Source organism: Giraffa tippelskirchi, chromosome 2 (genome assembly GCF_054371585.1).
Source record: "Giraffa tippelskirchi isolate mGirTip1 chromosome 2, T2T-mGirTip1v1.2.pri, whole genome shotgun sequence".
In the NCBI taxonomy this organism is placed as follows: Eukaryota; Metazoa; Chordata; class Mammalia; order Artiodactyla; family Giraffidae; genus Giraffa; species Giraffa tippelskirchi.
In genome coordinates, this window is record NC_137276.1 from 131,314,371 (window position 1) to 131,340,834 (window position 26,464).

Genomic DNA, 26,464 nt, shown 5'->3' on the forward strand with positions numbered 1-26,464 from the left:
GGTTATAAGGGTGAAAGTTATTTTGACTGCAGTGACTGCATGTCACACAATTTTGTGGAGGGTGTACTCAAAATTCTGAGAGGCCTTTGGAAACTGCAAATCTAAACATAAGTCCTTCTAAGGGCTAAGGCTATTTCAGGTCCCAAAAGAGTAGCACCAGGGTTAGGCTCATTGAATTCAACAAGAAAGTACCTGATTTGGGGAAATAAAGAGCAGAACTGTGAATCTGGGCTCATGGTAGGACCTGATGGAAGCTCTGAAGCTGTAAGGGATCTTGAAGCACAGATTTTTGTTCTTTGATGTTCATAAGCAGGACAAATCTTTTCAGTCAGCAATATATTAGTATTTGTGTCCTCCCTTTGAAGGCATTTGGCTCTGAGATTGCCTCTAAGTTTTGAAGCTGCAGAGGCAAGAAGACACCCTCCTTTCCTCCTTTGTCCCTCTCTCTGCAGGCATTTGAGGGATAAACAAATGAATAAATGTACAGCCCTCCTTCTGATTTGGAAATCAATAATGACAAAGGAAAGAGGAGTTAAGGGGTAGATCAATAGCTGAAACAAAATGAGCACTGGGAATCTCTCTTTACTTTTGAAAAATATATTAAGATAATTTTTTTTTTCTACTTCAGGATTTCATTCTTTACTCTGAAACAATATAGTGGTTTGTGTCATTGTATCTCAGTAATGGTGCATTTCCCCCAAATCTTCTATAATGGAATTTTTCTTTCATCATGGCTTTTACTTTTAATTTTTTTTCAGCTCAGTGATTGGCTTTTCAAGTAGTCAGATATTCCTAGATAACATCTTGCAGCTTGTGCTTCTCCTGGCCTGCAAAAATCATGGTTTTCCTGATTCACATCAGAAAATTTGTTTTCCAAATTCAATGAGGTTTTCCAAATTCAAATAAATGGAAAGACATCTAATGTCCATAGATCAGAAGACTTAGTTTTGTTAAGATAGCATACTCCCCAAATTGATCTTCAGATTCAATCTGTAAAGAGGGATAGCAATCCTATTGAAAACTTAGCCACCTTTTTCACAGAAATTGACAAGCTGATTGTAAAATCCACCGGAAAATGCAAGGGATCCAGCATAGTCAAAATAATTTTAAAGGGGAAAAACAGAATTGAAAATCCAACACTTCTCAATTTCAAATCTTTTTACAATAAAGCTACAGATAATGTAAACGTTGTTTTTCATGGAGGCATAGAGCAAGGTTTTTTTGTCTTAGCAAATTTCAAGACAATTGTAAAACCTTGTAGTTTTAAACAAGACTGGAGCTCATTAAACAAACAAACAAGCAAACAAAAAAAACTGAGGCATTCTTAAGGGAGAACTATAAACTTTTCCAAACAAGGTCTTTAATACTGAAGACTCCAGTTCTGTATTATGGCCACTGACTTTTAACCATTATAGTAAACATTATTGTATAACGGGAGATTTTTGACCTCCTGGACCTCTTACAAATAATGGGATGACCATCTTTACCCTTGCTAAATCCTTTTAAAATATCATTTGCAACCCTTATGGTTGACTCCACCCTCCCACCCCCACCCCTCCCGCCTTCTTTTTTGTCCATGAGAAAGTAAGCATCATCCTTTGAAATGCCTGTCCTCTCTAGTATCTCAAATAGTATTCTGGCCTGACTGGGAAACATTTTTCCTATTCTTATCTCCTAAAGCCAATGTTTATTTTCTCCAGTTTTAGTCACTTAACACATATACAAGGCAGATATTAGGTGTTAGAAATTTAGTTTTCAACTTAGCTGTTGGGCCATTTAATTTAAACACAAAATGTGCCTGATTCACTTACTGTTGGTTTCAATAGATATCTGGATATCTAGATTACTTGGATATCTGAAAATTAGTGCCTATTGACATGCTGAATAAGATGGCGCTTGTAAGAGTCTTTCCCACCACATTGCAGGTACTTAGTGGTTATTTGTTTTCTTCCTTAATAGTTAAGTTGACAGTGGAGGTTTTTTTAAGTGACAAAATTACAGTCTCAAGTTAAATGGGTTAACTAAGGCTTCAGTTTTCCTCCTGAGTAGATTTCATGTTCATATATACAGAGAGCTTTGTTAGGATCCAACTAAAATTAAAAATTCAAAAAAGTTACTATATTAATTTAAACTAATGTTTCATACTTGCATCCATGGCTTAACACACTTTAAGTTTCCTCTATTTGAAAATGCCCCTTTGGTATCACTAGCAAGTGTTTTGTGTAGAAAACACAGTTCCTTATGATTTCAAGCCCAATCTGAGGCTTGTGGGATCCTTAGCAATAGAACAAGTCATTTGAGTTATTCTGGAAAGTTATAAAATGTTATTAGAGCTATGAATACCTATGATGGTCTCATTCACTCATTATTTATCCAACTAATGTTCATTGTTACTTTGGTCACCTGATGTGAAGAACTGACTCATTGGGAAAGACCTTGATGTTGGGAAAGATTGAAGGCAGAAGGAAAAAGGGATGACAGAGGATAAGATGGTTGGATGGCATCACCGACTCGATGGACATGAATCTGAGCAAGCTCCAGGAATTGGTGATGGACAGGGAAGCCTGGCTTTCTGCAGTCCATGGAGTGGCAAAGAGCTAGACACGACTGAGCGACTAAACTGAACTGAATGTTCATTGAGCATCTGTATCCAGCTGTGCCCACTCTGGCATTCAGTTAGTGACAAACACAGGCTGATTTCCTCCCTTCATGGAGTATCATTTCTGTGATGGTAAATTAATTAATCAAGCCTGTTTTACATACAATAGTTTTGAAGGATTTATTTATTTATTTTTAATTTTTTCCTTGTTTATTTGAAGTTTTCTTTGAAAAACAACCTAATTATATTTTTCTCTCAATACGGGGTCATGATATTTTTCTCTCACTCTCTGTGTTGAAGGATTTATTTTAAACAACAATCCTATCATTGAAGAATAGGTCAGGGAGCCAGGTAAAGTTGCCCAGAATGAGAGAATTCTTGAAGATCTCTGTCTTCACCTTTTTGGCAACTGTCATACTTAAATCTCCTAAGAGTATTGTAGGGAAGATTCTTATAATATAAGCTGAAGAGAAGTTAAACCAAAATATTTCTGAGACCTTTTTCAGCCTAGGATTTGGTGAATTGGTGGTAAACCTGAGAAGAGGGATCTCTCCAAAATAACCCCAGAAAAACACAGAAAGTGCCACTTAATTCTGTGTCACTATAGTAAGCTCTAATGAGCAGGCAGTTCTGGGTTATGTCTATTACACTATTGACCGTTGCTCATCCTTTATCATTTTGAGCAAAGAAAGTCTGGAGACTAATGGAAAAGCATTATAGAATTTTATTGATCTCTGCTTCTCACTGTGAACTGGGCCTAAAGACTTGTTAAGCTAAATGAGCTCAACTGAGACTCTGGCTGTCAACATTTACTCAGAACCTGTGCATTAGCCTCTGGGTCTTCAAGGGTTTTCTTCTGACAAGGCATAAACATTGCATATGGACAATTTTGACTTGGGATTTCTGGTAATTAGTTTTAAAATGTGACCTTTTATTTTTTAGTGAAATATAGCAACTTTTGTTGTTTGTATTTCAGAAATAGATATATTAAGAATTTATTATTATAAGGTATTTTTCCACTTTAACATTTGGTAGCATTTCCTCATGGTTAGTAAGTAAAATTATGACCTCCTGCTTTGTTGAGTGGGCAGTGTTAATTTCACTTCAGTGTCCTTTGTGGTTGGAGCTATTTAAGCAGCGGCTTGGGAGGGGATTAATATTATAGGGCAGTGTCTTTCAAAGTGTGGTCTTTAGACCAAGAGCATTAGACTCACCTGGGGACTTGTTCGAACTTCCCCCTGGTCCCACTGGTTCATATCTATGCTAAAATTTGAGAACCCTGTAATAGGAATATGAGCCTTAGATCAGTACTTCTGTAGAAAGAAGAAGCTGAAGGCGAGTATTGGCAATGCTAGTTTTTTTTTTTTTTCTCTGAAGCTCACAGTCTCTTTTCCCTGCCTTCTACTCCTATTGCTGCATACTAAGCTATTTCTTTGAGAATCTGACTTGTGCTTTGAAGACTCTGGGATGGATCATTGGACTAGATGAATGAAAATTTGTAGGAGATGGTCAATCATGATGAAGTTATGCCCTGACATCGTGGCTTTTTCAGGATTTGTAAAGTTCTGTCGTCTTTGAATTTACTACAGATACACTGACAGCCCCAACTGCTACTATGAGTTAGACAGAAATAGTTGAAGATGGATGTTATTTCACAATCTTGAACTAGATTCTGGTTGTTGACCTTTCCTAGAGAAGTTAGGAATGTTTCGCTCTTTTCTGAAATAAGGTTTTGAGTCCTATTGTATAATGTCTGGCACTTTGGGTTTCTTGAAGGTAAGCCACCCATTGAGAAAAGACAGTGCAATGGATGAATTGATCATAGGCCTTCTAGGCTACTTGGGCACAAATGCTGGTTCTGTTGCTTGCTCCATGTGTGACCTTAGGAAAGTCCCTGTCTTCCTCTTGGTCACTTTCTTCATTTGTAAATTGGGCTGGTAATAATGTCTACCTTTTACTAAGTTTTAAGCATTCATTTTAGCAATCAGTGAACTAAAATGGACTAGAATAGGTGAATTTAACTCAGATGACCATTATATCTACTACTGTGGGCAAGAATCCCTTAGAAGACATGGAGTAACCATCAAAGTCAACAAAAGAGTCCAAAATGCAGTACTTGGATGCAGTCTCAAAAACGACACAAAGATCTCTGTTCATTTCCAAGGCAAACCATTTGATATCACGGTAATCCAAGTCTATGCCCCGACCAGTAATGCTGAAGAAGGTGAAGTTGAATGGTTCTGTGAAGACCTACAAGACCTTCTAGAATTAACACCTAAAAAAGATGTCCTTTTCATTATAGAGGACTGGAATGCAAAAGTAGGAAGTCAAGAAACACCTGGCATAACAAGCAAATTTGGCCTTGCAGTACAGAATGAAGCAGGGCGAAGGCTAGTAGAGTTCTGCCAAGAGAAGGCACTGGTCATAGCAAACACCCTCTTCCAACAACACAAGAGAAGACTCTACACATGGACATCACCAGGTGGTCAACATCGAAATCAGATTGATTATACTCTTTGCAGCCATAGATGGAGAAACTCTATATAGTCAGCAAAAACAAGACTGGGAGCTGACTGTGGCTCAGATCATGAACTCCTTATTGCCAAATTCAGACTTAAATTGAAGAAATTAGGGAAAACCACTAGACCATTCAGGTATGACCTAAATCAAATCCCTAACAATTATACAGTGGAAGTGAGAAATAGATTTAAGGGACTAGATCTGATAGACAGATTGACTGATGAACTGTGGACAGAGGTTAATAACATTGTACAGGAGACAGGAAGCAAGACCATCCCCACGAAAAATAAATGCATAAAAGCAAAGTGGCTGTCTGAGGAGGCCTTACAAATAGCTGTGAAAAGAAGAGAAGCGAAAAGCAAAGGAGAAAAGGAAAGATATACCTATTTGAATACAGAGTTCCAAAGAATAGCAAGGAGAGATAGGAAAGCCTTCTTCAGTGATCAGTGCAAAGAAATAGAGGAAAATAATAGAATGGGAAACACTAGAGATCTCTTCAAGCAAATTAGAGATACCAAGGGAATATTTCGTGCAAAGGTCGGTTCAATAAAGGACAGAAATGGTATGGACCTAAGAGAAGCAGACAATATTAAGAAGAGGTAGCAAGAATACACAGAACTGTACAAAAAAGATCTTCATGACCCAGATAATTATGATGGTGTGATCACTCACCTAGAGCCAGACATCCTGGAATGTGAAGTCAAGTGGGCCTTAGGAAGCATCACTATGAACAAAAATAGAGGAGGTGATGAAATTCCAGTTGAGCTATTTCATATCCTCAAAGATGATGCTGTGAAAGTGCTGCACTCAATATGTCAGTAAATTTGGAAAACTCAGCAATGGCCACAGGACTGGAAGAGGTCAGTTTTCATACCAATTCCAAAGAAAGTCAATGCCAAAGAATGTTCAAACTACTGCACAATTGCATTCATCTCACACGCTAGCAAAGTAATGCTCAAAATTCTCCAAGCCAGGCTCCAACAATACAAGAACCATGAACTTCCAGATGTTCAAGTTGGATTTAGAAAAGGCAGAGGAACCAGAGATCAAATTTACAACATCTGCTGGATCATCGAAAAGCCAGCGAGTTCCAGAAAAACATCTATTTCTGTTTATTGACTATGCCAAAGTCTTTGACTGTGTGGATCACAACAAACTGTGGGAAATTCTTCAAGAGATGAGAGTACCAGACCACCTGACTTGCCTCTTGAGAAACCTGTATGCAGGTCAGGAAGCAACAGTTAGAAGTGGACATGGAACAACAGACTGGTTCCAAATAGGAAAAGGAGTATGTCAAGGCTGTATATTATCACCCTGCTTATTTAACTTATATGCAGAGTACATCATGAGAAACGCTGGGCTGGAGGAAGCACAAGCTGGAATCAAGATTGCTGGGAGAAATATCAACAACTTCAGATATGCAGATGACACCACCCTTATGGCAGAAAGTGAAGAAGAACTAAAGAGCCTCTTGATGAAAGTGAAAGAGGAGACTGAAAATGTTGGCTTAAAACTCAACATTCAGAAAACTAAGATCATGGCATCCAGTCCCATCACTTCATGGCAGATAGATGGGGAAACAGTGGATACAGTGGCTGACTTTATTTTTCTGGGCTCCAAAATCACTGCAGATGGTGACTGCAGCCATGACATTAAAAGACACTTACTCCTTGGAAGGAAAGTCATGACCAACCTAGATAGCATATTAAAAAGCAGAGACATTACTTTGTCAACAAAGGTCCATCTAGTCAAGACTATGGTTTTTCCAGTGGTCATGTATGGATGTGAGAGTTGGACTATAAAGAAAGCTGAGCACTGAAGAATCGATGCTTTTGAACTGTGGTGTTGGAGAAGACTCTTGAGAGTCCCTTGGACCGCAAGGAGATCCAACCAGTCCATCCTAAAGGAAATCAGCCCTGAATGTTCATTGGAAGGACTGATGCTGAAGCTGAAACTCCAATACTTTGGCCACCTGGTGCGAAGAGCTGACTCATTGGAAAAGACCCTGATGCTGGGAAAGATTGAGGGCAGGAGGAGAAGGGGATGACAAAGGATGAGATGGTTGGATGGCATCACTGACTTGATGGACATGGGTTTGGGTGGACTCAGGGAATTGGTGATGGACAGGGAGGACTGGCGTGCTGCGGTTCATGGAGTCGCAAAGAGTCGGACACGACTGAGTGACTGAACTGAACTGAACTGATACATTCAATACAAATGGTATTATTCTTTTTATTACTGCTTGCTTTTCTTGAGCTAAGTTTTAAATAGCAGCTTCCCTTCCCTATGGAAATCTAGGGAGTCTGATTTAGAGGAAATGTGTATATGCTGTGGAATGGCCCATATGCCAGTTTGTTATTAGAATATGACTCATTATTTCTAAACTTAGTGTTGCTTTATTTTTATGCTATTTGCTTTTCTGAAATATCCCTATGTTCAGATATAATCATAAACTTTGAATAATAAAAGAAAGTAACCTCAGTTAAATGCATTTTTGGGAGCTATGGCTAGTCACTCATATGAGGTTATTCAATCGACTAGTGATGTCGTGCTTAGTCACTCAATTGTATCTGACTCTTTGCAACCCTATGGACTGTAGCCCACTAGACTCCTCTTTGCATAGGATTTTCCAGGCAAGAATACTGGAGTGGGTTGCCATTTCCTTCTCTAGCAGATCTTCCCCACACAGGGATGGAATCAGTGTCTCCTGTGTTTCCTGCATTGCAAGTAGATTCTTTACCCACTTAGCCATTGGAGAAGCCCTAATTAGTGACTTATAAAAGACTAATATTTTGGTAAGCAACTGTGGAATTTTTGTTGCACTAGGTCTTTGTTGCTGCATGTGGGTTTTCTCTGTTTGTGGTGAGCTGGGGCTACTCTTCATTGCTGTGCATGGGTTTCTCATTGTGGTGGCTTCTCCTGTAATGAAGCATAGGCTCTAGGCATGCAGGCTTCAGTAGTTGCAGCACATGGGCTCAGTAGTTATGGCTCGAGGGCTCTAGAATTTGGACTCAGTAGTTGTGGCTCATACATGGGCTTAGTTGCTCTGTGGTGTGTGGAATATTCCTGGACCGGGGATTGAACCCATGTTCCCTACATTGGCAAGTGAATTCTTATCTGCTGTACCACCAGGGACATTTGAGCCAGTGAGTGTCTGAGGCTGGCTCAAGGGTTGAAGCAGAACAGGGGATCTGGATGGAACTGGGTTAGGGTACAGATCTTCAGATTTGTTCAGATGTTCTGAAGATGCTCTAAGAGAGAAGCTTTATCTTCCAGAGTGCAAAAGGGAAAAACCATGGGCACAGAGTAGGAGAAGCCTCGTTTAAGTCCCTGCTTGGCCATACACTGGCTGAGGGAGTCCAGGCAACTCTGTCTTAGATCTTCTTCATTTGAGTCTGTTTCTCCATCTGGAAAGAGGTATTAATAGTTTAATGCTTCCCTCCCAGGTTCCAGTGAGAAGTTCTTGACACAGAACTGGCTTTTTCTGTGCTGTATTAAGGGTGGTCTTCAGGGAGCATTAATAATGTGCTGTTGACTTTGCTGTGGAATTTCCATGTATGGAAGCACTTATCCTCCCCTTTATCTCTGAAGATGCTAATTCATAACTTATAGACTCTGAATAGAAGCAAGAAATTTTGCTTGTCAATAAAGTCCTCATGAAAATAATGCAAAGGAAGGACACAGAGGAATTTGTTGGCTTTAAGAGAGCTGGGAAAATGAATACAGCTAATTACATGCCATGAAGACACCTTTTTCTTATCCCTTCTTAGGAAGAATGCAGACATCTTCAGGATGATGCTCCTTGTTCAGGAAGCTGATTAGGATGCACAGATAAAGAAATCTTGAGGAAAAAACAAAAAGGGGAAGTATTTTACTATCAGGCTCCATCACCCCTATTCCTGCTGTGTTATGGATTCAGCATTGTCTCTTGGTCTCCATCTCTTCACCTATGACCCTTAAACACCTCAGGACTGATGTGAAATTTGATGGGGTTCAATTTTCCAATGCTTTATGTGGATGCAAAGATTTCAGTAAAAAATTTATCTGTGTACTATGTAGTTTGAGGTAAGTGTGCTGTCCAGGAAAACATTACAAACTATGAGAAAATTTGATATATGATGACTTAACAGTAGGATACATTAAATTCTGGTCATAGCAAAAATTGGGAGGAATCTTAGAAGAACTTTTTCATACTGTTCATGGGGTTCTCAAGGCAAGAATACTGAAGTGGTTTGCCATGCCCTTCTCCAGCAGACCACATTCTGTCAGACCTCTCCACCATGACCCATCCATCTTGGGTGGCCCCACACGGCATGGCTTAGTTTCATTGAGATAGACAAGGCTGTGGTCTGTGTGATCAGATTAGCTAGTTTTCTGTAATTTTAGTTTCAGTGTGTCTGCCCTCTGATGCCCTCTTGCAACACCTACCGTCTTACTTGGGTTTCTCTTACCTTGGATGTGGGGTATTTCTTCACGGCTGCTCCAGCAAAGTGCAGCCGTTGCTCCTTACCTTGGACAAGGGGTATCTACTCACGGCGGCCCCTCCTGACCTTGAATGTGGAGTAACTCCTCTCGGCCCTCCTGTGCCCACACAGCCACTGCTCCTTGGGCCTGGGGTAACTTCTCTCAGCCGCCACCCCTGGCCTCAGGCCCGGCCTAGCTCCTCTCGGCCACACTTCTGCAGGGACCGTCGCAGCCACCTTGCTTCTGTATATTATCACCCTGCTTATTTAACTTATATGCAGAGTACATCATGAGAAACGCTGGGCTGGAAGAAACACAAGCTGAAATCAAGATTGCCAGGAGAAATATCAATAACCTCAGATATGCAGATGATACTACCTTTATGGCAGAAAGCGAAGAAGAACTAAAGAGCCTCTTGATGAAAATGAAAGAGGAGAGTGAAAAAGTTGGCTTAAAGCTCAACATTCAGAAAACTAAGATCGTGGCATCTGGTCCCATCACTTCATGGCAAATAGATGGGGAAACAGCGGAAACAGTGGCAGACTTTATTTTTTGGGCTCCAAAATCACTGCTGATGGTGACTGCAGCCATGAAATTAAAAGACATTTACTCCTTGGAAGGAAGGCTATGACTAACCTAGATAGCATATTTAAAAGCAGAGACATTACTTTGCCAACAAAGGTCCGTCTAGTCAAGGCTATGGTTTTTCCAGTAGTCATGTATGATTGTGAGGGTTGGACTATAAAGAAAGCTGAGCACTGAAGAATTGATGCTTTTGAACTGTGGTGTTGGAGAAGACTCTTGAGAGTCCCTTGGACTGTAAGAAGATCCAACAAGTCCATCCTAAAGGAGATCAATCCTGGGTGTTCATTGGAAGGACTGATGTTGAAGCTGAAACTCCAATACTTTGGCCACCTCTTGTGAAGAGTTGACTCATTGGAAAAGACCCTAATGCTGGGAAGGATTGGGGGCAGGAGGAGAAGGGGGCGACAGAGGATGAGATGGTTGGATGGCATCACTGACTCAATGGACGTGGGTTTGGGTAAACTCTGGGAGCTGGTGATGGACAGGGAGGCCTGGCATGCTGCGATTCATGGGGTCACAAAGAGTCGGACACGACTGAGCGACTGGACTGAACTGAACTGAACTGAATCTCTTTTCCCACCATGAACATAAAGAGGTGGAGATTATTAAGGGAAAATTTGGAATCCCGTTTGGAAATGTTAGCTTTGAAATGTCAATTAGACACCCAAATGTGAATGTTGGTTAAATAATAGTATTTATGGGCCCAGAGCTTAGTTAGAAACGTCAGGGCTGAAGATAAAAATATGGTTGTCTTCAGTGAATAGATAACATCTAAAATCATGGGCCTCGATGACATCTATGGTGGGGTAGAGTGGGGTGGAAGATAAAAGAACTGAAGCTTAATCCTGGGCTTCTATAATTAGCAGGTGGGCACAGAAGTAAAAGTTGGATTTGGAGAACTTGGAGTGAGGGACCATGGATGCCAAGACAAGAAAGTGATTTGTGAAGATGAGTGTGGAAGGCTGTGTCAAAATGCAGTTGGATGAGGACAAAGAACTGACTGCTGTGTTTGCTGAAGGTCCTTGATAGGAGTTGTTTCATGGGCATGGTGGGAAAGAAAGATGGTTAGAGTGGTTGGAGAGAGAATGGAAAGTGAGGATTTGTCCATCTTTTAGAGTGTTGTGGTAAAGAGCTGAGGGATGGGGCAAAAGCTGAAGGGGGACATAAGGTCAAGGGAGAGATTTTTTTTTTTTAAATAGGTGACTATTAAGGCGTATTTTATGCTTAAGGGAATGAGTTAGTAGTGAAGGAAAAACTGAAGGTGCAGGAGAGAGGGGGAAGTGACTAGTAGGCAAAGAGATGAAGGAAACAAAGCAAACAGAGCTCCAATGGAGCATCTCTCATATTCCAGGAGGGATGGCAAGATATGTGGTACTGATGGTAGCATTCCTCCTTTACTCCTTTCTTTCACATTATTAAACTCACAAGAGCTGGTGGATTTTAAAAATCCTGATACAAGGATATGCTTACAGATATACACACACATAGAAACTATTTCACCAGAAGCTGGTGTGAGAATCAGGTAAAATTTAATAACCTAAGACGTTTTCATTATCAGACCTACATTTAATATTGAACTTTAAACTGCTTGCTGTTTTCTTGGGATGTTATCCCAGATTAAAGGAAGAAATTTGCATTAAAAGTAAACCCAAGAAAATTTCTAATTAAATGGTAAAATGTGAAAGTTTCCAAATCAAAAATGATGTCTTCTGTCTTTGCTTAAAAAATTTACCTCTTTGCAGAAATAATGGGAATACTGGTGTCTATGATCAATTGTTGTAACTTCGGTGTGCTGAGAACCTTTTCTATTCCTGGCACTTTTCAAACATTCTTGCAGACTTTTACAACAAAGCAAACAGAGTGGTTTTATTATGGTTGACAAGTGAGAAAATTGTCAGTGTGGTTCTGCAAGGTTTAATGATTTGCTCAAGGTCACCCAGCTGGTAAGGTGAGATTTAAATGAAAGCTCATTCTGGATTCAGAATTGCGCTCCCTTATATACTGTCTTGATGTAGTAAATGTTTTGGTATAAGTAATATCCCCATTTAACATGGAAAAACATTTAGTCCAAAATACTTCTATTTTTCTTCTAGACTAGTGTATAGATATGGTTAAAAGGAAGGAAGGGAGAAAGCCAGGGAGGCTGGGAGGAGAAAAAATTATGAAAACTAGGAAGAATACTCTCATGAACCCTCATATACTATGTTCTGGCTTCAACAGGGGTCAACTCCTGGCCAGACTTGTTTCTTCTCTATCTAATCATGTTTTCTTTCCCCTGACAATAGATAATTTTGAAGCAAATCCCAGCTATCACATCACATCATTAATTAGTATTTCATTGTGTATTTCTTAAAGATAAAAGACTGTTTTTAAAATGTGACTTCAAGACCATTGTTGTTGTTGTTCAGTCACTAAGTCATGTCCGACTCTTTGTGATCCTGTGGACTGCAGCACTCCAGGCTTCCCTGTCCTTCACTATCTCCTGGAGTTTGCTCAAACTCATGTCCATTGAATTGGTGATGCCGTCAAATCTCATCCTCTGTCAGCCTCTTTTCCTCCTGCCCTCAATCTTTCCCAGCATCAGGGTCTTTTCCAATGAGTTAGCTCTTTGCATTAGATGGCCAAAATATTGGAGCTTCAATACCATTACCACGTGTTAAAAAATTAGCAATAACTTCTTAGATTCACCAAATATCCAGTCGGTATTCAAATCACTCCAACTGTCTCATGAATGAGGTTACAGTCAGCTTACTCCATCCCAGCAAGTGTCCATTCAGCAGTATCACTGACTGAATGGTTTCTGAAGCCTCTGTTTCTCCAGGCTCTGCTTTCCTCCTCCTTGCAATCTCTTTGTTATTTGTCCTGTAGAGTGGTCACATTCTGGCTTTTGCTGATCCCATCACTGGGGTTTGGTTTAATATGTTTCCCTGATGATGTTTCTTGGAAATTAATTACTGATGCTTGATAAAATTCAGCAGTTTGAAAGCAGCCATATACTATATAGATAAATATTTAAAGTTATCAACTAAAGTCAGCTAGTCATTCCCACCCACAGTTCCTCTCCTCCTGGAGCTGAAGGAGCCTCGTGTTCCTGGGGTCCTGCTTGCCCTGAAAGCCCCTGAGTGGCTGTCGGATGTGCTGGGGCAGGGCGGGATGGAGTCAGGCTCTGGGACTGTGGCTCCTGGCTGCAGCTGGGTCCACCTGCCCTGAGTGGGGACTAGGCAGGTTAAGTTCCCCAGGGAGCCAAGGGAGCAGTTCACCTTTTCCCACACCTTGTTTCTCCATCTCAGGATTTCCAGGAAGTGTAATACGTCCCAAATTTATGCCTCCAAATAGAGGGGTGGGAGGGAGCACCATTGTCTGGGGGGGAACCAGTCTGCTGAGCCCCCTACTTCCGTCAGTGCTCTGCTGTTTCTGTTCAGTGAGGGCACTGTTGACTGTTGCTGCCTTCCCTCTCTCCTCCCAGTTATCATAGAGCTGCCCATACTCTGTGAACACTTCTGTATGGGGGATGCAGGCCTGCTCTGCTCTGGACCCCATTAAGAGTCTTTCTAAGCTGTGAGATTCTATAGCTTTGCCTGTGGAAGTCACCCTGCTGTTACAACCAACCTCAGTCAGCTGCAAAAGGGCCCAGAAATCAGACACAAGAACTGCTAAACTCTGGGAAAATCATATTCCCACTTTACTTAAATGCCAGAGGACAGATTTCAATAATTTTGTGTTTAATAGTTTGAATCCATCATCTCTAGCATCAAAAATCATAGTTTGAACTAGCTTGTCTCATTTCAGTTGAAGAGATACAAAATCACTCTCCCATCTAGATTCATCCATGGTTTCTATGGAGATGACTTCCTTTGTCTCAAGATTTACACAGACATTTTAGAGGGGCAGAGAATTTGGGCTATTAAATTCTTTAAAGACCTTGAGAGATGGGGTGAAACCAAAAGCAGACAATATATACAAACCTTGAATTTGAGCTGCTGACATTTTAGTTGGGACACATCACTTGTTCATGGATGGTGAGGGGGGTGGCCTGTGTTATGCAGATAATGGTGTCCATCTTCACAAGTATTTAACCTCATATATACCACTGTTGGGGCTTCCCAGGTGGGAGTAGTGGTAAAGAACCCTCCTGCCAATGCAGGAGACGTAAAAGATGTGGGTTCGATTCCTGGGTCGGGAAGATCCCTTGGAGAAAAGAATGGAAACCCGTTCCAGTATTCTTGCCTGGAGGATCACATGGACAGAGGAGCCTGGCAAGCTATAGTCCATGGGGTCGCAAAGAGTGGGACACGACTGAAACAACTTAGCATGCATGCATATTGCTGTCAGCTCTAATGCAGTCATTCTGTTCACAGCTTGCTCTTCAATTTGATATAGTTATCGAGTCCATAACTGTGTGGATCACAACAAACTCTGGAAAATTCTTCAAGAAATGGGCGTACCAGACCACCTTACCTGCTCCTGAGAAATCTATATGCAGGTCAAGAAGCAACAGTCAGAACTGGACATGGAACAATGGCCTGGTTCCAAATTGGGAAAGGAGTATGTCAAGGCTGTATATTGTCATCCTGCTTATTTAACTTATATGCAAAGTACATCATGTTAAACGCCAGGCTGGATGAAGCATAAGCTGGAATCAAGATTGCCAGGAGAAATATCAATAACCTCAGATATGCACATGATACCACCCTTATGGCAGAAAGTGAAGAGGAACTAAAGAGCCTCTTGATGAAAGTGAAAGAGGAGACTGAAAAAGTTGGCTTAAAGTTCAACATTCAGAAAACAAAGATCATGGCATCCGGTCCCATCACTTCATGGCAAATAGATGGGGAAATAATGGAAACAGTGACAGATTTTATTTTTTTTTGGCTCCAAAATCACTGCAGATGGTGGCTGCAGCCATGAAATTAAAAGATGCTTACTCCTTGGAAGGAAAGTTATGACCAACCTAGACAGCATATTAAAAAGCAGAGATATTACTTTGCCAACAAAGTTCCGTCTATTCAAAGCTATGGTTTTTCCAGTGTCATATATAGATGTGAGAGTTGGACTATAAAGAAAGCTGAGTGCTGAAGAACTGATGCTTTTGAACTGTGGTGTTGGAGAAGACTCTTGAGAGTCCCTTGGACTGCAAGGAGATCCAACCAGTCCATCCTAAAGGAAATCAGCCCTGAATTTTCATTGGAAGAACTGATGTTGAAGCTGAAACTCTAATACTTTGCCCACCTGATGCAAAGTGACTCATTTGAAAAGACCACGTTGCTGGGAAAGATTGAAGGTGGCAGGAGAAGGGGGTGACAGAGGATGAGATGGTTGGATGGCATCATTGATGCTATGGACATGAGTTTGAGAAAGCTCTGGAAATTGATGATGGACAGGGAAGCCTGGCGTGCTGCAGTCCATAGGTTCGCAAAGAGTTGAACATGACTGAGCGACTGAACTGAACTGATAATGCGTAGCCAGTAGGATCAGAATTATAAAGCACATATGAGCTATACTGAAAGTAAAAATAGGGGAAAAGAAAAGGAATTTTAAAAACGTACTGATACCCAGTGAGTCTGAGTTTTGGGTCTCACTGAGTGGTCCTGGATTGTTTTTTCATCCTAAGGCATACGAGCCACTGGGCTGGCCTGGACATGTCCTTCAGTGTTCTGAAATGTTTCCCTGGAGAGCATTAAGAGCCAGTATATTTACTTTACTCTCTCTACTCCCTCAATCCTTTCGCATGCTCCTGAACAGGCCAGCACTAAATTATTTTTAATCCCTTGATTAAAATGAAAATCTTGTGCAAGATTTATGTTCTACTGCATAATGTTTTGGTGTAAGTGTTTTAATATAAACTATTTCAAATCAATAAGTTACCCCAGATATTCAAGTAAAATAGATGCTCCAGAATCATGTGTCCTTTGATTCTGAGGACAGTGTAGCATATGGGCCATCCTTCTAGTGGTACACAGAATTCCATCCGACAAATCGTGGGGAAGGACACTTTTTGCTAAAAGCTGAGAAGATCCATTGCCTTTGGTACTCTGTGGTGTTTGACATTCCATTTGAAATGGTGTTTTTTCAGCTGTGTGTTCTCCTTGACAATGCAGCCAGAAAGAGGAGCATAATCAATAATTCACACATTATTATTCACTAGCAGTGGCTAGTGATACCTCAAGGAGAACATGCATTCAAACAATGATAGTTGCATAATAATTGGTTATGGGGGAAATCATGAATGAAAATTGAGTGGCAGTTCAATTAATATATTTTAGGGATGAGAAAACCAAAATAATTACCTGTAAGGTATGGAACTAGGTGATGAACACCTAGGGAGTCTGGACCTTATTTCGTTATTTTTGGTTTCTTAATACCCAGCTCCTGTGTGTGTGTATGTGTGCACATGCACGCACACACGTGCTTAGCCGCCCAGTCGTGTCTGACTCTTTGCTACCACATAGACTGTAACCCACCAGGTTCCTCTGTCCATGGGATTCTCCAGGCAAGAATATTGGAACGGGTTGCCATTTCCTCCTTCAGGGCATCTTCCCAACCCAGGGATCGAACCTGCAGCTCCTGCTTCTCTTGCATTGGCAGGTGAATTTTTTACCACTGAGCTACCTGGGAAGCCCAGTGCCTAGCACATAGGAAGTACTACATAAATGCAAGTTAAATGAACAACTGGGGAAAGTAGGATTCACTTCTAAGGCCACACTGATTTCCATTCGGGGAACCACAGGTTCTTGGTGCATAGGGACAGATTTACATTAACTCAAAGAGGATTTCTGCTTGTTGTATCACTCACTTCTCTCTCTGGAACTAGTGGTTGAAATTTCACCTATACTGCATTTATCCATTCTGTGTCCTGCCCTGTGGCTTCTTTCTTTGCAAAGCCTTCCTATTTCTTAATTTTTCTGTCCTTCTCTGGCTCAGACCCTGGTGCTTTCCCTGATAGAGTATTGCACTAGCCTTTCAGCTGGCCTTTCTGCTTTCAGACACTCCCCCCTGCAAATATCCTGGAAGGCTGTCTGTAGGGTAGTATTACCAACTCACATATCATTTGTACTACCTCTCGCCTAAAAACCTTTATCAATGATCCAGGAAGTCCAGTTGAACTTCTTTCCTTGGTATTGAAAATCTTCCCACTCTCACCTAACCTGCTTTTGGGGCTTATCTACAGGGCCTAAAACCTACATCACAAAAGACATAAAACCTATCTACATCCTTGACAATCTAGTTGTTTTACAACACTTCCTCATGCCTGAGGACGTGGTATGAGAACATTTTGTTAACCTGAGAGGTTACCTTTGACACTTGATGGTTATCAGCTTAAGGATGGGGGATGTGTCTTGTGTATCTTTGAATTTATTCCCCAACACAGCAAATACCATGGTGGAGATGCCCACCAAAGATGCTAACTCCAGCTTCTCCGTGGGTCCCCTGACATGAGTCAGGAGGTGGGACTTGGATGTGGAGGGCTGTCCCTGATGCTGAGGTGCAGGGTTAGGGCACATGAAAAATGGAGCAAGAGACTCAAAGTGATGGGCAAGATTGGGAGAGCTGATGCTGACAGCATATTTCATGTTTCAATTTCCTACAAGTGTTGAATCCCTTTGGGCAATCCTGGTGTTCTCTGTTCTCAGTTCAGTTCAGTTCAGTTCAGTCGCTCAGTCGTGTCTGACTCTTTGCGACCCAATGAATCACAGCACGCCAGGCCTCCCTGTCCATCACCAACTCCTGGAGTTTACCCAAACCCATGTCCATCGAGTCGGTGATGCCATCCAACCATCTCATCCTCTGTCGTCCCCTTCTCCTCCTGCCCCCAATCCTTCCTAGCATTAGGGTCTTTTCCAATGAGTCAACTCTTTGCATGAGGTGGCCAAAGTATTAGAGTTTCAGCTTCAACATCATTCCTTCCAATGAACACCCAGGACTCAGGATTGCAGAATGGCAGATGATGAAACACACTCAGAAATCTTCCAAATAATGTCATGGAGGGGAATCAGCTGGGTGAAAAATCCCAGTGTAAGCCAGCACAGAGGTCCCCAGGTTGACAGCTTGAAGACATGAACCAGGGATGATAACAAGCTTTCCCATTCAGGGGACCAGGATGCCTTATAGGGGCATGACTGGGTCAGCAGGGATTTCAGGGTCAAAAACCTCATTTAAATATAAAAACCAGTCCAAAAATTTCAGTATGCATTAAGATACCCCAGTGTTTGGAGAAATCTGGCCATTGTTTTAACATGTGTGTGTGTGTGTGTGTGTGTGTGTGTGTGTGTAGCCTAAGTGAAGAAGGCTGTAGATGGTGCTAAGACTTGCTGAAGCCACGCACCACAGAGCCTAGTGAAAGAATTTGTTAACTCCGAAGACAAAACCTGGGTCTAGGACAACTCTGATTTCAAATATTCTCTGAACTCTTCCCAAAATAGCACTTATATTTATTATACCCTGTGCCTTTATATCTCCTGCCCAAAGGATAGCTCTTTTCAATCACAACACCATAGTCACAGAATTTTCTTTGAATACAAATAGAACATTTTCCCTTTGCTGTATCCTACTTTCCTTTTTCTGCTTTGCCTTCTCTCGCTGCTCCTCGAGAACTTTCTTTTGCGCCTTGCCGGAGGGTCAGCACTCAGAATCAAATCCAAAGTGAAGCTTTATGGAGGAGAGTGGGACTCAGAGGCGCAGAATTCTTTTGTTTCTTGCCATGGATTTTTTTTTTTTAAGCACAATAGCAAGAACCTGTAAAGTTGTAAGAATTAAAATTTCTCTTGATAAATGTTTACTTATGGTAGAACAAAAGCCAGGAGATGGCAAACTTGTCACCAGGAATAGAATATTTTCCAGCTCCAAAAATTCTTTTCAAAGCAAATATGTACATTTGATAACTGCAAGTTTTGAATGTGCAAATAATGACTCAGTAGATTGATGAATCCATGCTCTGGTTTTTTTTTTTTTTTTTCCCTCAAGGGTTGGGCCTATTATAACTCTGACTAAAGGTTATATATTTTTTCTTCCCTGTGCATGCTTGCATGCAGGCTAAGTTGCTTCAGTCGTGTCCAACTCTTTGCAACCCTACGAACTGTAGCCCGCCAGGCTCCTTTGTTCATGGGGATTCTCCAGGCAAGAATACTGGAGTGGGTTGCCATTCCCTCCTCCAGGAGATCTTCCCAACCCAGTGGTGTAACCCATATCTCTTATGTCTCCTGCATTGGCAGGTGGGATTCTTTACCACTAGAGCCATCTGGGAAGCCCTTTTTCTTCACCAATTGATGAATTTTTTGGAATTAGATGTTTTCCATCCCTGTTTCTAAAATATATAACATCTGTGGAAAATGCTAAACAGATTTTTATCTCCCAGGGACCCCCTTTGAAAATTCATATTATGGTTTAGGCTAAATAAGCTAGTCTCACCCTGTTAATTCTTCTCACTCCTACTGATGACTTACATCTGGTTACCAAGGGATTTGATGGGAATCTCCAAGATGCTGGACTCATTTGATTTTTGAGATGGGTAAAAAAAACTGCCCTCACATAAGCAAAGCACTTTGAATAATGGAATTTCAAAATGCTTTCAGAATTAGTTCTAGAGATAAACACATACATAAAATCCTAAACTGTAAAGCAACATTCCCTGATGGCTCAGATGGTAAAGACTCTGCCTGCAGTGCAGGAGACCTGGGTTCAACCCCTGGGTCAGGAAGATCCCCTGGAGAAGGGAATGGCTACCCACTCTAGTATTCTTGCCTAGAGAATTCCATGGACACAGGAGCCTGGCGGGCTACAGTCCATGGAGTCACAAAGGGTCGGATACGACTGAGTGACACTGTAACTTTCAAAGCAATATGCTTACATAAAATCACAAATGGTAAGGCAGTATTCAAAGTTAGTTTTCTTAAATATGATGTGCAAAGCAAGGTATTCATGGTTGAATCATTAACATCAATCAGTATTGCCCTGGCCTTCAACACCTGAAGTTTCTACCTTCAAGGTGAAAAGCAGGAAAGTAAATCAAGTCAACCTACTTGGCACATCATTTCATGAAAGTCTGTAAACTTACCTTCAAAAAAGTTAATCAAAAGCCATTTTTATTTTTTGTTTAAAAAATTTTTTTATTGATGTTCAGTTGATTTATAATGTATTAGTTTCTGTTTTACAGCTAAGTGATTCAGTTTTACATATATTGATATACACATTTTTAATATTCTTTTCCATATAGCTTATCACAAGATATTAAATATAGTTCTCTATGCTATACAGTAGGACCTTGTTGTTTATTCATTATATATGTACTAGTTTGCCTCTGTTAATCTCAAAGAAAGAAAGTGAAATTGAAGTTGCTCAGTCGTGTCTGACTTTGCAACCCCACAGACTGTAGCCTGCTAGGCTCCTCTGTCTATGAGATTTTCCAGGCAAGAATACTGGAGTGGGTTGACATTTCCTTCTCCAAACTCCCAATCTATCCTTCCCCCACTGGGCAACCACATGTTGCTCCACCCTCCCACTGGCAATCTCATGTCCATTCTCTATATCTTTGAGTCTGTTTCTTTCTGTTTTGTAGATAATAAGTTCATTTGTGTCGTATTTTAGATTCCACCTATAAGTGATATAATGTGTCTTTCTATTTCTGATTTCATTTAGTATGATAATCTCAAGAGCAGTTTTAAATGCATAAATTTAATCTGTGACACATCTACAATCTAGAGTTATTGGCTACCTGTTTCTTGTGGCCCAGTGGAAAACCCCCAAGCCCTGATAGAGCTTGTTCACCTAGGTGCCACTGGTTCTGAGCCATGTCTCCAGGTGGCCCCTAATCCCTGTCGGGGCAAGCTGCATTTGAGGAAGGACCTTGGTTTCCTTTATATCAAGAAATTGTAGGAGGTTATCTCCTGCTTCATGCTTCTGGGTTTAGGTCGTCTTGAGAATCTTGGAAGCAAGCAGGTGATGCCACCATCTATTTGAATTAACCTATTTTAAATCAAATCTTACATATGCAACAGAGTGTTACATTGGGAATTTGTACCAGCTCTTTCTAGTAAGCTATCAGTGGCTTCCCTGATAGCTCGGTTGATAAAGAATCTGCTTGCAATGCAGGAGACCCCAGTTCGATTCCTGGGTCAGGAAGATCCCCTAGAGAAGGGATAGGCTACCCACTTCAGTATTCTTGGGGTTCCCTTGTGGCTCAGCTGGTAAAGAATCCGCCTGCAATGCGGGAGACCTGGGTTTGATCCTTGGGTTGGGAAGATCCCCTGGAGAAGGGAAGGCTACCCACTCCAGTATTCTGGCCTGGATGAACTATATAGTCCATGGGGTCGCAAAGAGTCAGACACGACTGAGTGACTTTCATTCACTTCACTCTCTAGTAAGCAGTGCAGGTGGGATTAGCCCCATTTTATAAATAAGAACATGTAGACCCAAAGAGATATTACTTGCCCAAGGTATAGCTTCAGTTCTTAATATTCCTTTATGCTTCTGATACATAGCTCTGATTGCCATTGGGAAGGTTCCATAAAACTTGGAATTCCTGGCAGTAATTCTTAAAATCAATTCTTAGAATATTATTTTTGGAGTATGCTGTGGTTGTGGTTCTGGAAATTTTTGCAGTTAAAGAGGGTTTTTTAAAATGTAAAATAGTTTTTTTTTTTTTAAGGTGAAATATGTGATGGCACCATGTTGCCCCCTTATGGAACTTTTGATATATGCAAAGTTCTTTACTGAATTAGTCTTTTATTGAACCGAGGCAAATAAAACACAATTTACAAGCGTTAGCTTTTCTTAAGGTAACATATTACCTTATAGTTTTCATCTTTCAAATGTATTATTGCTGAAATTTTGCCAAATTTAAGGAAAATGTGATTATGGGTAAGTTGACGTAAATCTTTGTGAAAACTTTTAACTATATGTCATGGTCCCTATCACCCACATCCACAGGCCTAATAATTTTGTACACATTTTTAAAATGTATCTGACAAAATGGAGTGGTAGTCTTAATATTTTACTTGGGGCATAAGATGGCTTAAGTTTCATATTTGTGAAATGTTTGGAAATTTGGTTAAGTTTTTTTAAAAAAGTGAGTTTAAGTTCCAGCTCTGCCTCTTGTTGGTTGCATAGCCTCTGGTAAGACTCTTAATTTCTTTGAGCCTCAGCATTTTCCTTTGTAAAATGGGGAGAATGGTGCCATTTGTGATGCATTTGAAACAATTCCTTGTGCAGATTATGTGTGCAAGAGTAAAAGTTGTTGTGGTAGTTGTAGTAGCTGTAAGCCCTGGGACTTCAACTCCTCAATTATTACCTGGGAAGGTTGTACTGAAGGAGGTCCAGGCCCTCTTGGGTTCTTTATCTCTGATCTTAGGGGTGCAGGATAGATGGGAAGGAGGAGGCACCAAGGTCAGTGTTTTCATCTCCGACCTGGGAAGTCGTTCCCTCTCCACCAAACCTGGGAGGAGCAGAGATTTCAGTTAATTTGCTAGTAGGGGCTCGTGGTGTGGGCCACTGTTTCTGAGCACTGAAGGGAGTTAGATACAGTGGGGTGACTTCAGATATGAGCTCCCTCCAGGCGTGTGCAACCACATACCCCCAGGGCCACACTCCTCAGATGAGACACTGATGGAGAAAGTCATCAGGTACAGGGGAGCTGGTGGTAGGGAATGACTGGGGTTTCAGAGAACGTGGAATGCCAGGCACTAACAACATCTAGAAATGGAATGTAGAAGGCTCACCAAAGGAACCCATGACAGGGAAATTCTGCCTGTTGTCCCCAGGACTCACCTTCATCCTGTCAAGGATAAACAAAGCTGGACAGGAGTGGAAGCTGTGAAAATGGATCTGATTCTATAGCTACTGACAGTAGGGGAAAGAGCTGAGCTCCTTTCTGGCTTGTGTAGGGGTGACAAGGCATTTAAAAGAGGAAAATAGGGAGGAGGGAGGGCGGGGGATCCAGTGAAACTGTGGAAATGTGCCTAGACAGCTCTGGGCACTGGCTGGCAGTGACGGAATTAGGGTTCTGCCTCCCGCCTGTGGAGACTGGGGGCCCATCCTCAGATGTTAACACTTCAAAGGAATGGCTCCCAGGTCCTCTAGAAAGACACTCCCGGGTTGTAGGAGAAGCAGTACATTTCCCAGGAACAGAGGAAGGATTAGCAATTGTGAGCCCTTTTTAAGGAAATGCTCTAAGAAAGGGAGATCAAGGCCCATCCTCAGGGTCGGGGTCGGCAGGGAAGCTGTATATTTGCTGGCAGCATTGTGCTTTCTCAGGCACGCATTTTGATGGGCTGGGGGAGGGGGTGTTGGGGTCGTTCCAGGGACACAGGGTTGTGTGCTGGAAACCAGGCTCTGCTGAGGCAAAGCAGAGGTTTCAGTGTAGGGCTCACCAGGAAGCCTTCTCTGACCAGTATCACCCTGGTGGGCCTCCATCTGTCAGCCTTGGTGGCATTCGGAAACCAGAACACTCATGGTTGGTCCACTCACTCCACAAGGATTGGTTGGGAGCCTTTTACATGAGGGACAGTGTTCAAGAGTCAGGAGTTTTAGAACTGTCTATGTAAAAAATACCCACAACCTAAAAGTTGAGAGTTATGATTTATTTGGTGGGAATTTTGAGGACTCCAAGGCTTCCCTGGTGGCTCAGCTGGTAAAGAATCTGCTGCAATGTGGGAGACCTGGGTTTAATTCCTGAGTTGGGAACATTCCCTGCAGAAGGGAACGGCTACCCACTCCAGTATTCTGGCCTGGAGAATTCCATGGACTACACAGTCCATTGGGTCACAAAGAGTCAGACATGACTGAGCGACTTTCACTTCACTTTTAGGACTCCAAGCCTGGGAGAGAGCATCTCAAGTAGCCCTGAGAGAACTGCTCCAAGGAGATGGGGGAGAGGGGAGATGCTTTGCTATATATGGGAAAATACAAGAGTCTGGGCTTTCTTAAATCGTTCCTTTGATATGCCCCTCAGCTATCTGGGGCCAGTATACTGTTTTCAGATCCTGAGCTTCCTTTCCTCAGGGCTCACCATAGGGAGTGGCTACAGTCTGATGGCTGCTAGATGTCAGGTATTCTTTCCTTTCTGAGTTCCTCAGGACTCACCAGCTCACATCCATGGTAGCTGCTTTGACTGGTGCAGCTTGCTGACTGATAAGGCAGGAAATGTCCCATTTCTCAGAACTGTTTGCATTTTTCTCTGGTTGTTTTATTTGTGTTAGTTTTACCTTAACTAAATCGATAGTTAATGTCTTTGAGGTTAGAGACCCTATCTTATTTATCTGTCTTCCGTTCAGTTTGTAATTTAGTAGAGCCCAACAAATATTCACTTGAATTTATTCAATATAATTGAATCACAGAATAAATGAAGAAGGTAAAGGAAAACAAAATTTGAGTAATTTGGTTGTCAAATGGAGAAGAAAGAGAAAATGACAATATCAAAATGATAAAAAAGAGTATTTTACTACCCTTTTTGACATGAAGAAGAAACTCAAATTCACCCTAAAGGCCACTCTAACTTCCCTTATTTTTCTGAAATATTGTAAAAAATATTTGCTATTTGCTTCCCTAATTATAAGGAAGGAATGAATCTCTGAGATAACACTGTGTAGGTGATATATTGAACATTGCTGAAAATAGTAAAAATTTCTACTAGTTTAACATTCACCTAAACCTTAAGAAAAGGTACAAAGAATTTTATTCCTCCTAGATATTAAGAATATTCTCAGATCTTTCCAGCTCTGTAGCAGAGTGGGTAACTCTCAGATGGCAGGTTTCCCTGGAGGGAGGCCAGGCTGCAGTTGGCCGAGTTGTAATATTTTCATCTGAGGTGTTGGCATAAAGGCTCCCACAACTGCTTCTAAAGGAAGGCCAAGGTTGGGTAAGGGTTAGGGCTAGCACAGAACTGGAAGACATAGAGCTGCTTTTATAAAGATACATACATTTTATCCGGCAGACTTTTTCCATTATAGCCCCACGTGTCTTAATATATTTCAGTGGTCTCAGTTAGGGTGGTTCTGCCTTCCAAGGGACATTTAGCAGTGTCTGAAGATATTTTTGATAGTCACAATGGGGGGATTTGCTGCTGGCATCTAGTAGGCAGAGGACAGGATGCTGCTAAATACCCTACAGTGCACAGAACATCTCCCCACAACAAAGAATCATCCAGCCTAAAATGTCGAGATTGCCAAAATGGAGAAACCCATTCATTCTGAACTGTGTCAGCTAACACCTTACTACTCAGAGTGTGGTCCCCAGAGGACATCAGCATCACTTGGAAGTTTGTGAGAAATGCAGATTCTCAAGATCCTCTACAGACTCACTGGATTAGGATCTGCACTTTCATAATATCCTATCCTCAGGTGGTTCATAGGCAGTCAGTTTTGAGAAGTAAGACCAACACTCTCTGAGAACTATAGCGGGCAAGGCAGGGTGATAAGTGTCTCAGGGTAACCAAATTAAGAAGAGGCAGAATCCCAGCTCTCCTAGGTACTATCTGTAAATCCACAAAAACTCACTTCTCCAGCTATTTTTGTTTTTCATTTTCATTTAAGTATCTTTCACTTCTTTACTCCCTTTCCATCCTTCCTTCCTTCCTCTCTAGTTACTCTGCTTCATCAAAGCTATATTCTTTTCTCTTTATCCCACGTGTGTGCATTGCTTTTTCTAGGTCTTTAATTTTGAGCCACTCTTGATGCCAAAAAAAAAAAAGAAAGAAAAAAGGCAGACACTTATCTTTTTAATTAAAGAAAATTATCCTAGAGGGAAAAGTGGGTAGAATCTGGAAGGACAGCCGTACTTTCTGAAACGTGATATAACACAATTAACCTTAACCTTCCTGCACTGAGCCTTCAGTGGTAAGATATTAAAAAAGGAAGGCAATAAAGCTTATCCAGTACTAATTTAATCAGACACCAGTGCAATTGGTCTCTTTGATATACCTTTTGTCAACGCAGCTTCAGGTTTTGAATAAACAATCTAAACCCCTGGAAATTTGCCATATTGACTTACCAGCAAAATTTCTGCTGAACCAAAGCATAATAATAGGACTGATGAAAAAATAAAATTTAGCCTGCATACCATGTCAGTGTACCATAAAATTATGGAAATTTTTTAGCTGTTTAGGAATTTTCTCTTTTTAAGTGTTTGCTTATGTCAAGTTCACCATCTATTAGCTCCATATTTCTCTATAGAAAATATGAGCTAAAATTTTAAACCACTGAAGCAAACTTCAGTTCAACTTGATATACATTTTTTTAATCACTTACTGCCTACAAGAACTGGAATAGGAATTATGGGATATTCAAAGAGATTAAGATACTATCCCTG

General features: G+C 41.2%; 1 protein-coding gene and 1 long non-coding RNA gene across 5 annotated transcripts in view; one reads left to right on the plus strand and one right to left on the minus strand.

Annotated features, from left to right (window-relative positions):
* The window catches only part of NMD3 (NMD3 ribosome export adaptor), a 288,544-nt gene that overhangs the window by 177,361 nt on the left and 84,719 nt on the right, over positions 1-26,464 (plus strand). Inside the window, exon 19 of one of the 4 annotated variants that reach the window (XR_014076995.1) lies at positions 8,890-8,959. The exons of the other annotated variants lie outside the window; for them this stretch is intronic. The gene's annotated coding sequence lies outside the window, so the exon portion shown is untranslated. Of the gene's footprint in view, positions 1-8,889; positions 8,960-26,464 lie in introns of those variants that run through there. 4 annotated transcript variants of the gene reach the window in all.
* LOC145538547 (uncharacterized) lies at positions 18,738-22,837 on the minus strand. The gene is made up of 3 exons (XR_014077006.1): positions 22,734-22,837; positions 22,452-22,595; positions 18,738-18,901 (listed from the first exon to the last, which is right to left on the minus strand). It is a non-coding gene; the product is annotated as an uncharacterized LOC145538547 (long non-coding RNA).